This window comes from Canis lupus, chromosome 3 (genome assembly GCF_048164855.1).
Source record: "Canis lupus baileyi chromosome 3, mCanLup2.hap1, whole genome shotgun sequence".
NCBI lineage: Eukaryota > Metazoa > Chordata > Mammalia > Carnivora > Canidae > Canis > Canis lupus.
The window spans coordinates 61569631-61582562 of record NC_132840.1 but is presented as its reverse complement, the minus strand read 5'-3'; the positions used below and the strand labels follow the sequence as shown (position 1 = coordinate 61582562).

The 12932-nt window shown below is 37.3% G+C and overlaps 1 long non-coding RNA gene across 1 annotated transcript in view; it reads left to right on the top strand.

Annotated features, from left to right (window-relative positions):
- Nucleotides 1-10123, top strand: part of LOC140625073 (uncharacterized) — a 28419-nt gene extending 18296 nt beyond the window's left edge. The window contains exon 3 of the long non-coding RNA XR_012024447.1: nucleotides 9968-10123. This is a non-coding gene — a long non-coding RNA (uncharacterized lncRNA). The remainder of the gene's footprint in view (nucleotides 1-9967) is intronic.
- Nucleotides 10124-12932: the final 2809 nt, after the last annotated feature.

Below are 12932 nucleotides of genomic sequence, written 5' to 3'. Positions count from 1 at the left end.
TTTCATATTCATACTTGTTTGCTGTCAAGGAGTTACCCCAGTTTTTCCTTAAATGTCCCTGTTTCATTTTTATATTTTAATTTATTTTCAAAAGATATAGACTTCAGGCTGGCGGTTATCTTATTTCAGGGATCTAAACCTATCATTCCAATATAGTTTCCATAATTTCTATAGACATACGTATGAGAATGTTATTGCTTTTTAATTTTTTAAAAAGATTTTATTTATTTATTCATGAAAGACAGAGAGAAAGAGTGAGAGGGGTGATCCCTGGGTGGCTCAGCAGTTTGGCACCTGCCTTTGGCCCAGAGTGGGATCCTGGGGTCCTCGGATCAAGTCCCACGTTGGGCTCCGGCATGGAGCCTGCTTCTCCCTCTGCCTGTGTCTCTGCCTCTCTCTCTCTATGTCTATCATGAGTAAAAAAATAAAATCTTAAAAAGAGAGAAAGAGAGAGAGAGAGAGGACATGGGACTCCATCTCTGGGCTCCAGGGTCACGCCCTGGGCTGAAGGTGGCGCTAAACCGCTGAGCCACCCGGGCTGCCCTGTTAATGCTTTTTAAAGGTAATGCACCATCTCTCATTTTCTTATTTAAATTTATTTTCTTTCTGTCTTGCCTTTAAGCATTTGGTTATAATGTGTATAGTATGGTTCTTTATATTCATCCTGCTTGGTGTTTATAATTTCTTGAATCTGTGATTTAATGTATTTCCTAATTGTGAAAAATTGTCAGTCTTTCACAACTCTTCAAATACTACTCTGATGCATCTTCTTTTTCTTCTCCATCTGGAACTCTCACTGAATATTTTTTTAGATTATCTAAGTGTGTATTATATGTCTTATGATCTTTTGTGTTTTTTTCTATCCTTTTCTCTCTTCATTTTTCTATCTGATATTTTCTATTGATTTATCTCCCATTTCAGTAATTTTCTATTCTGTGATGTCTTACTTGCTATTTAGCCTAAATTTTAATCTTAAATTTCAGTTATTTTCAGTTCTAGAATTTCCATCTGGTTCCATTTTTATGGATCTTAGTGGTAAAAATTTTCATCTCTTTAAAAACATGTTTATCACAGTTATTTTAAAATCTCTCTCTGGTAGCTACAATATCTGGCTCATTTATGGTTCTTATTTTATTGTCTTTTTCCCCCTTTTAATGTTTGCTCATTTTATCCTGTTTTAATCAGGAATTGAAAGTCCTGGATATAGTGTTTAGTGTATAAAGGCATATAGAGGCTCTAAGTGATGCTACTGTCCTGTAGAGATTACCTAAATGTCTCCTGGAAGATAACTGATTAGAAACAGATGAACTAAATTACACTTTAAGTACTTTTAATTTCATTTATAAGCAATACTGTTGCTATGGGAAAAACATGAAAATACTCCACTGGTTTTGAAAGTATTATTTTATAAAACTTTGTACACATGACTTTGAAGGTCTAGCTTTAAGCTTAGTTTATTCTGATATTTAATTGTAAAGGTTTTCGTAACTGAAAAACATCCACACAAAATATAAAATGACACCAGCAGTTATTCACTATTGTACTCACCTACTAAATATGGTTTCACATACTATTTTCCATTTCCAAAATTAATTGAGAAAGGAGTGAATTAAGCAGAAAGAGATAAATGCTAAGATAAAATTGCTGGGTTAGAAAAAGAAAATATCCAGGGCCATGAAACAGAATCACCGGGGTATCCGCTTTACTGAAAAAGGCTTTATTTGCATCACTACCAAAAAAATCTGTAAATTAGCATGTAACTTCTCTATGTCTGACATCTTTAATTATAATGAACAGTGAGGACCTAAAGCTATTCACCTAGAAAATTCTTAGATAGTCTTCACCTCTGTATGGCACTGGAAAAATCTACATCATCCAACATATCCCCTTATTTCTTTCATACATACCATTTTTTCTGACAGTGGTATATGATAAAAAATTTGAGGGGAAGATGAAGTCATAAACATTGAAGCTGATAGAAATCTACCCTTTTTTTTTCTCTAATTTTCTATGACTAGAAGCACATAACAAAATACCATACCTGAGTATTCACATCATCACATTTTCAACTACATAAAATAGTCTTTTAAAAATATTTTCATTATTTGGACTCAAGAAAATTGAACTATCAAAACATCAAACATATCCATAAAATACTGACAAAAAGGCAGAATAAAGAAGTCACAAGGTAATAGTCAATACATTAATGTATGTATCCATTTCCTATTGGGCAAGGTATCAAGTTAGGTCAGAACAGGGGATGAAGAATAAAATCAGAAACTCTCAAGTAGATCAACCATCTATTTTGCAGAATTATCCAGGAACATCTTTTAACTCCTCCTTTGTGTAAATAGCACCTGTGTGTAATGTGATATAGTGAATTCTACTTTAAACACACTGAATACCTCCCAAATCTTAACAAAAACACACAAAAAGAAAAGGAAAAACACACACAAAAAGAATAAATCTGTCTACACAGAAAGAATAAAGCAACTTGCCATCTTTCTCCAAGAAGCTTTTTACCTCTTCTCACCCTATCCTTTTCTCCCTCCCTGCCTCTTCTTCTGCAGGTTTCCCAATTGTTTAGATTTACACTCATGAAAATACTTACAAATTCACAGGCTACTGAATGTTTGGTGTTGAAATATTTAGACCAAAACCGAACATTTTTATAAGGATATGGTTAAAAACATCCACTTCACACATATTCTTTGTGTTTTTCTGTTCAGCAAGGTTTTGATATTTCACTATGGAGATTTATGAACATGTCTAAAATAATGTTTTGTTCCCATAGTCCTTGAAACTCTTATCATCTCAATTCTGAATCACCATCTTTCTTTTATCCAGCAACCCTGTACTTTGGGAGAGAAATCTTGGTATTTCTGTTGGAGAAATTCTCTTTTTTCATCATGTGGAACTGAAAGGGAATTTGAAGAATATTTTTTCCAAGTACTTCACTTCTATAGTTGAAAATTTTTTTTCTATTTAATTTTATGGACAGTATAATTATCTTAATTCTGACAAGAATACTAGTGTGACAGTTTAATTTCTCAATTTGGCTATGCTGTTCTCTCCAATAATTCAATCAAGGTGAAATATCAGAAAGGGAGACAGAACGTAAAGACTGCTAACTCTGGGAAACGAACTAGGGGTGGTAGAAGGGGAGGCGGGTGGGGGGTGGGAGTGAATGGGTGACGGGCACTGGGGGTTATTCTGTATGTTAGTAAATTGAACACCAATAAAAATTTAAAAAAATACAAAAAAAAAAAAAAGGTGTTCCTGTGAGATATTTTGTAGATGTTATTAAAGTTCACTTTAAGTAAAGAATATTATCCTGGATAATGGGAGTGGGCCAGATTCAATGAGTTATCTCAGGCTTCCCTGAAGAAGAAGAAATGTAGCCCATGGAATGGCAGCTCAAGCTTGTGGCCCAATTCCAGCCTGCTCTTCCTGATAGCCTGCCCTATGGATTCAGACATCCCTACCTGACCCTAGTGATCAGCTAAGCCAATTCCTTGTAACCAGTCTTTCAATATATATCTCCTACTAGTTCTGTCTCTCTGATTGAACCTTACCAACACAACTAATTAAGTAAAATACAATCGCATATCACAGGCTCGCATTTCGATACTGCAAACATAGAAATAAATCTCAATCCCCTAAATTTTTCTTCCATTCTTCAAGCTAGTGTTAAAAATACTTAAAAGAAAAAAAATAAAAAATAAAATAAAAATACTTAAAAGGATTTACCATGAACAAGGGCATCAGAATGAACACGACAGAGGATACATAAGCCTCAAAGTTTCGTGGGTAATATCAACAAAGAGGAAGCTGAATGTCAAAGGGAAGAACATGTCATTGTAAATATATGTGTAGAGCAACATATCCAGATATCAAAACTTACTGAATAGGCTTGTAACTGTTACTGGGGGCATCTGATTGTCTCACTGAAAAAGACCTTGAGTTCATTTATTCTCAAGTATTTTTACATGAACACTGTTTTTTGTTTATTTCCAGAACATATCTGTTTCTCTATTCGGGGTTTATTTTTAATTTTTCAATTAATTAACATAAAAAATATGGTGAACTAAAACCTAGTCTCTGAAAAAAATTTTTAAAAAAATCCTAGTCTCTGCAACTATTCATATGCCTAAGGCAAAAATGCATATAACGTATTGCTCATTTCCTCTTTCCATTTGAATTTTTCAAAAGATTTATGCCTGGAAGATAATTTTTTTTGTATTCTCTTTGATTAGTGAAGTTGATGAAAATTTCACTGGCAAATAAAAGCTCCAGTTCAACCTATCCACTAATTAAGCAATATTTTTTTTTAAAGCTGAGAAATAATTGAGTCATTCAAAGAAAAACCAAAACTTAATAATGCAGCTCCTAGGAAACAGAAATTACACAGAGTCACCTAACACAGACAATACATGGCATTTTTCACTGCAAAGCTCTAAAACTACACAGAATACAGAGATATAAACTTGTAAAACAGAAATCTAGAAAGGGATTTATTCATTAATTCATTTTTTTTAATTTATTTTTTATTGGTGTTCAATTTACTAACATACAGAATAACCCCCAGTGCCCGTCACCCATTCACTCCCACCCCCCGCCCTCCTCATTAATTCATTTAGTAAATACTCAGTGCTTACTAAGTGGCAGGCACTGCATGAGACCAGCTGAACAGGCAGGCAGGACCACCACCCTCCCACAGATGGGTTATGTACTGGAGATGAACACATGTATGTAATGTAAGAGCTTGCACGTAATAATATTTGTAATTAGTGAGTTCATATAGACAGAGTGAGAAGCATAGTGCCTGGCATATAGGAAGCTACTAAATAGAGTGAGGGTTGCACTCATGACAAGGATTATGATAATGAACATGTGAATGAAGAGGAATTTTTGTGCTGGACTTCTGGTTTCCAGGCTATCCATCCATGCCCAGTATGTGATTTCACATACCCTTGCCCCTAATTCTGTGATTCAAGTTTCTTATCTGACACCCAGGGTCATGACTCAGGGTCATGGACAGGAGCACAACATCTGAAGCCAGACCAAACAGAAATCTCCGTTCCACTTAGAGTTTCTAGATTTAGCAAATAAAAATACAGGGTACTCAGCTCAAGTTGAGTTTCAGACAACCAATTAATATTTTGAAATATAATTATATCCAACGGAATATTTAGAACACATTTATATAAAAATTGTTACTTATCTGAAATTCAAATTTACCTGATTGTTGCATACTTCATCAAGCAACTGTTACTACAGCAGTCACCGCTGTGCAGGATTGACAAGTAACTGAAGCTCTCTGGGTCAGTTTCTTCATCTGTAACAAGTAAGTAATAACAGTCTCTACAGCATAGAGTGACCCTGAAGAATAAAGACAAAGTGTGTATACATGATGCTTATAGGTGTATGTGCCTATGTGTGTGTATGCACAAAACATAGAATTGTCTTCTATTTTTTTAAAGATTTTATTTATTTATTCATGAAAGGCACAGAGAGAGAGAGAGAGAGAGGGGCAGAGACATAGGAGGGAGAAACAGGCTCCCTGCCAGAGAGCCCAATGCGGAACTCGATCCTAGGACTCCAGGATCACGCCCTAGGCCTAAAGCAGGTGCTCAACCACTGAGCCACCCAAGCATCCCTGAACTGTCTTCTAAATAGTAAATATCAACCTAAGATATTATCTTTAATTATCTATAAAATGTAACTGGTTTTCATTTCAATTCATGACAAGGCCTCTAATTTATTGTTTGGAAAAGAATATTGTTTGATGCCTGAACAACTTACACGTTAGTAATACAAAGAGATGTCTGGAAAATATGGAATTCTATTGAAGTAGGATTCATTAGCATATAAATGTTTCTTTCAACAAGAGAAATAAGAACAGAGACTTCATAACTGCTACATATAAAAACTTTCCCACGTTTATTTCAAAAGCTTGGTATTCATTATGCAAACCAACCAAAGCTTTTACTAAACTCTTCTGGAATATTTTTTGAATTCTAATGACTTTTAAAATCAGCTTACTATAGCCTAACTAATACAAGGTAAGTTCTATTTTTCATAGGAAAAAAACAACTCAAGATTTTCAGGTTTCAGAGTTTATGTTCTTTGAATGCATTTACTGTAAGAGATGAAAACCCATTACTGACTTGTTAGCTCAGGTGATAATTTTTATATTACATGGACTGAAATTAGGAATAGATTAATGGTTTCATTTTTATTTCTCTGATTTTTCCAGGCAGAGAAATCTGCCACTAAAACTCTTTTTATGCTTTGTTTTGAAGATCTGGCATTAATGGAAATACATAAATGTAAAAACCATATGCTAGAAATAAGGATACCTATTAGTTGGAAATATTTTAATTCATTATTATCTAATTTGTTTAATTGACTTTGGCCTGGGTTAAGTGGAATGCTGTACTTTTAGGAAATAGTTACACAAGAAAGAACATGTCACATATTAGCTCAAATCTTATTAGCATATCATGTCCATAAGATAAATGCTTTTTGTAGTTTTGCTTTCACCAGAGGAAAACAGAGAAAACTATAATGTTCTAAGCTGATATTTGATAGGTGTAGGGTAGGATATATTTTTGGTGATATACATTTCTAAACAGAATAGTAAAATGATTAACAATGATGAAAACTTACATTTTTATAAGTATCTCTTAACAATATTTCTCCACTTTTAAATGTTGAGCCAGATAGAAAAGAATGTTTAAGGGAGTCTCTGATGTCAACATTTGACACACGTTTTTCCCACTTTGTCTTTTGTCATCATCAGCATTAATGTAGTGGGGTTTACCCTTACAAAGTTACTTCAAAACATCTTACAAAGAAAGGTAGGCCTGGTGTTATTTTAACAGTATTTTAAAGGATTTTTGTGTAACGCCCAAACCCTTTAATAATGGCAGCATGTATGTCCTGTTCCCCACTGGCCCTCGTCTCCTTCCCATCCTCTGCATGGCCGCAGTCACAGCCCCCTCAGCATTCTCAGCACAGACACAACCATGCTCTGGAGCACAGCTTCTCTAGGCCATCACAGTTCTCACCATCTCTCTGCTTCCAGTTTGTGCTCCAGCCCTGCTGGTAAGCCAGGACTCATCCAACCCCACCGCTCCCTTCAAACCACGTTCCAAGCTGTTGCTGTTCTCTGAATGGTTACCTTCCCTTTCACTTGTCCTCTCCTACAGTCATCTTTCCCTGGTTAATGTCTCCTAATTCTTCTTGTTTTTGACTGCTTTTCTTTGGTAGGATTAGGAAGGTACTCTCAGCAACCAAGTATTGTGGCCACCTCTCAGAGATCACAGTACTCTTCTGTACTTGACCATGTAAACACAATATTCATACCATCTCTTCTCTTACTTCTTTTTCTCACTATTCTAGCTTTTTGAGGATGGTCACTATCCTCTTCATTGTTGTACTTGTGTACAGATCTGTGATCCAGCATATAACAGGTTCTCAGATACTGGAGATATATGATTCTTCCATTTATATATTGGGAAGCTGAGAATAAGAAACTATTTGCATTATTCAAGAACTATAAAGTGAAGATTATTCCTGAAGCCTTGGGGTGTAACAGAATCAGGACTGAACTGGATATATAAAGTATGTTTCTCTCATTCTTCATTCAGAATTATTCCAATTAGGACTGCAGTTCAATGTCACATTCTTTCTTTTTCTTTCTTTTTTTTAAGATTTTATTTCTAAGTAAGCTCTACACCCAACATGGGACTTGAACTCACAACTCCAAGATCAAGAGTTGCATGCTCCACTGATAGAGGTGTCCAGGCACCCCTTCCATGCCCCACTTCTTGAAAAATACTGTCTTCATATAATGTCTCTGTAGCCTCACCCTCCTACCCACTGTAACCCAGTTTCTGTCTTCCTAATCTACTGAATTCGATTTGTGAGATGTCAGAATGAATCTGGATATTATCCCATCAATATCTCCACCTATTGAAATAACTCTGTCTAGGCTCCATGGGTATCATACTTTCCTAAAATCTTCTACATCCTTGGCTTCTTCTTAGTCTCCTTTCCTGGCCTCCTCTGCACTGGATCTTTAATGTCACATGCCCCAGGGTTTTGACCTGAGGCCCCTCCCTTCTGTCAGTACAAAGACTCAAACATCCACTGCCCACCTGCCATCTCCACTTGGCTCTGCTATGGGCTTCTCCATATCCAGAAGGCTTCCATGTACCTCAATACTACATCATCTTGCCCATCTCCATAATTACAGAACACTAGAATCTATCCTTTACTTCTTATTTCCATCAGTAAATCCTGTAGGTTCTCCCTTTTAAGAATATCCTGAATGCAAATTCATTTTCTTTTTACAAGTTACACAGCTACCAACTTGCTCCAAGTCACTATGATAGTTCACCTGGATGACTGTGAGAGGCTCCGAAATGATCGCATTTCCACTGATGCTACTTTTGAAACTTTTTTCAGCATAACAGCCAGGCTGGAGTAATCTTTGCAAAATGTCAGTCAGGTGTCTGCCTGAACTCTCTACTCTAGGTTATCCTTAAAATAAAAATTTTAAAAAGGCGTCTCATGCTCTGAGATGTATATCCTACATATTTAGATGATTCTTCACCTTGACCACTCTACTTCTTCAGTTTTACTGAATTCCATGATCTCCTTATACAACCAAGCTTTTTCTGGCCTCTGGGACTTTGATCTTGGTCCCTCTGCCAAGAATGTTCTCTTTCATTCCCTTCCCACGGTCTGGCATTTTTCTTCCTTGAGTTTTAAGAGACTCACTCCCTATCTACTTTATTTCTGTTTTCTTTATCTTGTTTACTTGGAAATTATCTAACGTTTGCTTCCTGCATATTGTCTGTCTATCCTCACCACCCACCTGCCAACACAAATCACAATATTTGTCATCTTCTTCATGCTGACACTCCAGTGCAAACAATGTAGGGACCCCTGGATATCAGCTGATTGAATAATATGAGTGGATACTATTGAATGTGTGCATGATCACTGAACCTCTGTTTTGTCCCCTGTACAGTGGATGGATCTGGACTTGATCATGTATGAACTATTCTAGACTTCTTAAATTACTTGAATTTCTGAACCTATTTATTTAGTTATATGATATAGTTTGCAAAACACTGAGCAAAACAGAGATGTAAAGCAAAGTGAAAATCTTCAAGAAAACAAGACTGGAACTGTTTGGTGGGGTGCATGATCCCTGAGAAGTACACTACTACACAAACCATAAGAAATAAAAGCAGGGAATCAAGGGCTCAGAGTTTTTTGCTTGTTTGTTTGAATTGCATCAGTTTAAAATTTAAGGATATGACCCTGTAAAATTTGTCAATAATATTTAACGGTTGACTTTAAAATTACTAAAATATATCAGTATGTAACTATCTCATTTTGATAAAAACCAAGGATTTCAAGTTCCTTAAAAATTATGTTTCATTAGTTAAAAAAATAAGAATGTTTTAGGCAGAAATTAATTTGCTATGAAGGATGGCATTCAGAATTTAAAATTCAAAATATTTACCAGGAAAAAAAAAAGCTCCAGTGGCTGTTTCCCAGTCACTAGTGGTTATCTACCCAACATTCCTTCTCCTGCTTCTTTCTCCTTCCTCCTTCCTTTCAAAACTCTGAGCTGTCCAGTTATCTTCCCTCCTCCACAAGGGGATGTGCTTCCAAGTGGACTGATCCTCTGATGGTGGGTCCCAACATTTTTAAACCTCCGTAATTATCCCAACCCACTTAAGAGTGACTGCTTTACTTGTGAGCATTTGATATACTTCCAAGTAATTAAATAGGAAAGTCTATCACATGGTTTTTGCTAAATATTTAATTGCTATTAAAAACAACAAAAAAATAATAGTAATAATAGTAATAGTAATAGTAATAATAATAATAATAATACAAGGATCTAGCTCCTTTTCCTTCAATGTCCTCTCTCCTTTCCTAGGTAAAAACATTTCCTTGAATACTGCAGGCACCCTACAATGCCAGGAAATTAAGGATTAAGCTGACACTTCAGGGATGGCAGAGTGAAACGTGCAAAAAGCCTGGCTCCTTGGGAAGTCCCTTGATAATACATTTCAGTAAACATTTTGTGCATAATTTCAATGTCCATTATCAATCTGAAATATTATAGAATTTTTTTAAAACAACTGTGTCATGTCTTATTTAAACATGGCAGTATGCTTAAATATGGCTATTAAAAATCACTGTTTAAATACAGATTCAGTCACATTAAAGGTCAAATTAAAAACCCTTGTCTAAAACCTTGGGAAATGCATAAGACAATCATCAGTTCACCTCCTGCCACAGACAGACACATTAAGGCTGGAACTACATATAATGCAAATCATTGTTAAAAAAAAAAAAAAAAAAAAAAAAAAAAAACCTGAAGACTATGAGAGTAATTATCCCATGGCTAAAGATATAAAGAAAAAGCCATGCTGAAAAGGGTAGGAGAGAAAGATGCAGTATCCTCTGCCCTGGGGATCTAGAACAGGAAGATGAGTCTCATGATACCCAGCTTTTAAAATCAGCAGAAATTAACTCCAAGGGATTTGAAAATCAGAGGAGTTGAACTCTAAGAGATCCAGACAGCTATAAACAGAGACTGTTGTCAAAGGGATAGGAAACTCTATCATTCACTCAGATACCCAAGAGAGAGGCAGCAGTTTGAAAAGCTACCATGTTATTATATGTGAAGAAGATAAATTAGTTCTAGAGCATGTTTCAGAGGCACAAAGATCTATAGAATGGAAGGGCTGGTGGGCACCATTTTGTTTGCCCTTCTTCACCCAACATGGCCCAGTGGTGGCAAGGGCCAACTCTGAGATTCTTTTCTACTTAGCTAGTGAATATGTCCCTGCCCTGGCATTTCCCTGCAGACCTGTCCTTGCAGGCACCCCTCCCAAGTGGCTCCCATTCTGCCCCACCCAGCAGGCAGCCTCGGTGGGGATCAGCATCTCCTCAAAGATATGGTCCTACCACACTTAGCATGTAGCCCCACCCACAGCATACCCACAACAGGTGTACAGCCAGGTATCCGAGCCAACAGATGTTGTGTTGAAGACTAACGCCAGACATCAGCATGACTGCAGCAGCTGTAGCCTCACTGCTCAGGCATGTCGGGGGCTAATGTGTCCCGCCCAGAGAGCCCACACCCAGTATACCTTTATCCAGCATGCCCATACCCAGTGTGCCAACAGCAATCATTCCCAGTCACAACAGGAAGGAGATAAAGCACCTGGTTCTCTGGTGACAACATTACTGGGGCCCACAGGATGGCTCCTACACAAGGCCACTACTTTCAAGATGGACACATAGCTGACCTATGTAACACATAGAAACAAACAATGAGAGTCAGACACATGAGGAGACAGAGGAGTATGTTCCAAACAAAAGGAAAAATCTTAGGAAAAGGAATAGATGAAATACAGAAAAGCAATCTACCTGCAGAGAATGCAAAGTAATAGTCATAAAGATAGATGCTTACCTGATTTGAAAAGAGTAGATAAATTCAGTGGTAACTTCAACAAAAAGACAGAAAATATGCAAAAGAACCAACCACTTCTTTGCAAATGATACATCCAATAAAAGGTTAATATCCAAAATATTTAAAGAACACATACAACTCAACAGCAAACAATCCCCCTAAAAAATAGGCAGAGGGCTTGAATAGACATTTCTCCAAAAAAGACAACTAGATAACTAACAGACATATGGAAAGGCAGATCATGGGAAGACTCCTCCAGGAAAAAAAAAAAAGAGCTGATAGGAACCATCTCCCTCCCCTGCCTCCAGCATAAACACACATGGCCACCTGTGGAAACCAGGGTAGCCCTGACATTCACAACCTCACTTGCTGACACCAAACCCTCTGCCCACACAACCCTGGTACTTCAGCCAATCTACCCTTCTCAATCAGCCTTGCTTCAGTCTAGAGCCACGGGTCCCCTCCCCCAGAAGACCAGTGCAAAGGTTGCCAACCTGCATATCCTGACCAGTGCACTTTGTGGGCCTCAGTCCTAGAGGCAGCTGTGGGGGACCCTGCAGAAGCCTGAGGTATGTACACCTTGTTAAAACTGTGCACCTTGACCACAAAGCCCCAGTCGCTGACAGGCAGCTATGGCTACCAGTTTGCAAGCAGATCAGTGCACAACTTTTTAAAATTGGACACTCTTACCATGGCTGGGGACCTAACACTGTCCCCAGCAGATAAACATGGCCTCCATAGACAACTGGACTAAAGGAGAAAGCAGTCAGGACACAGCAGCAAGACAAACAAAACACACACAGAGACACTCCCTAAAATGTCAGGGTCTAGAAAGAGTGGACACTGCACAACAAAGCACTACAGGACCTCTTCTTTATAAGGCCATTGCTTTCAAGAACAAAAGAAGTACCTGACTCTCCTAACATACACAAACAGTCTCAGGGAGTTAGACAAAATGAGACAGAGGAATATGCCCCTAATGAAAGAACAGGACGAAACCACAACAAAAGAATGAAGCAAAATGGAGATAAATAATATGTCTTATAGAGAATCTAAAATGATCATAAAGAAACCCACTGGACGTTTTTTAAGATTCTATTTATTCATGAGAGAGATAGAGAGAGAATGAGGCAGAGACATAGGCAGAGAGAGAAGCAGGCTCCATGCAAGGAGCCCTATGTGGGACTCAATCCCAGGACTCCAGGATCATGCCCTGGGCCGAAGGCAGGCACTAAACCACTGAGCTATCCAGGGATCCCCCCACACACACTGGACTTAAGAAGAGACTGCAGGGCATAAGTGAGATGCTTAACAAAAAGATAAATATACTAACCAGTCAGAGATGAAGAGCACAATAAATAAAATTTAAAAATACAGTAAATGGAATAAGTCACAGGCTGGAAGAAGCAGAGGAATGAAT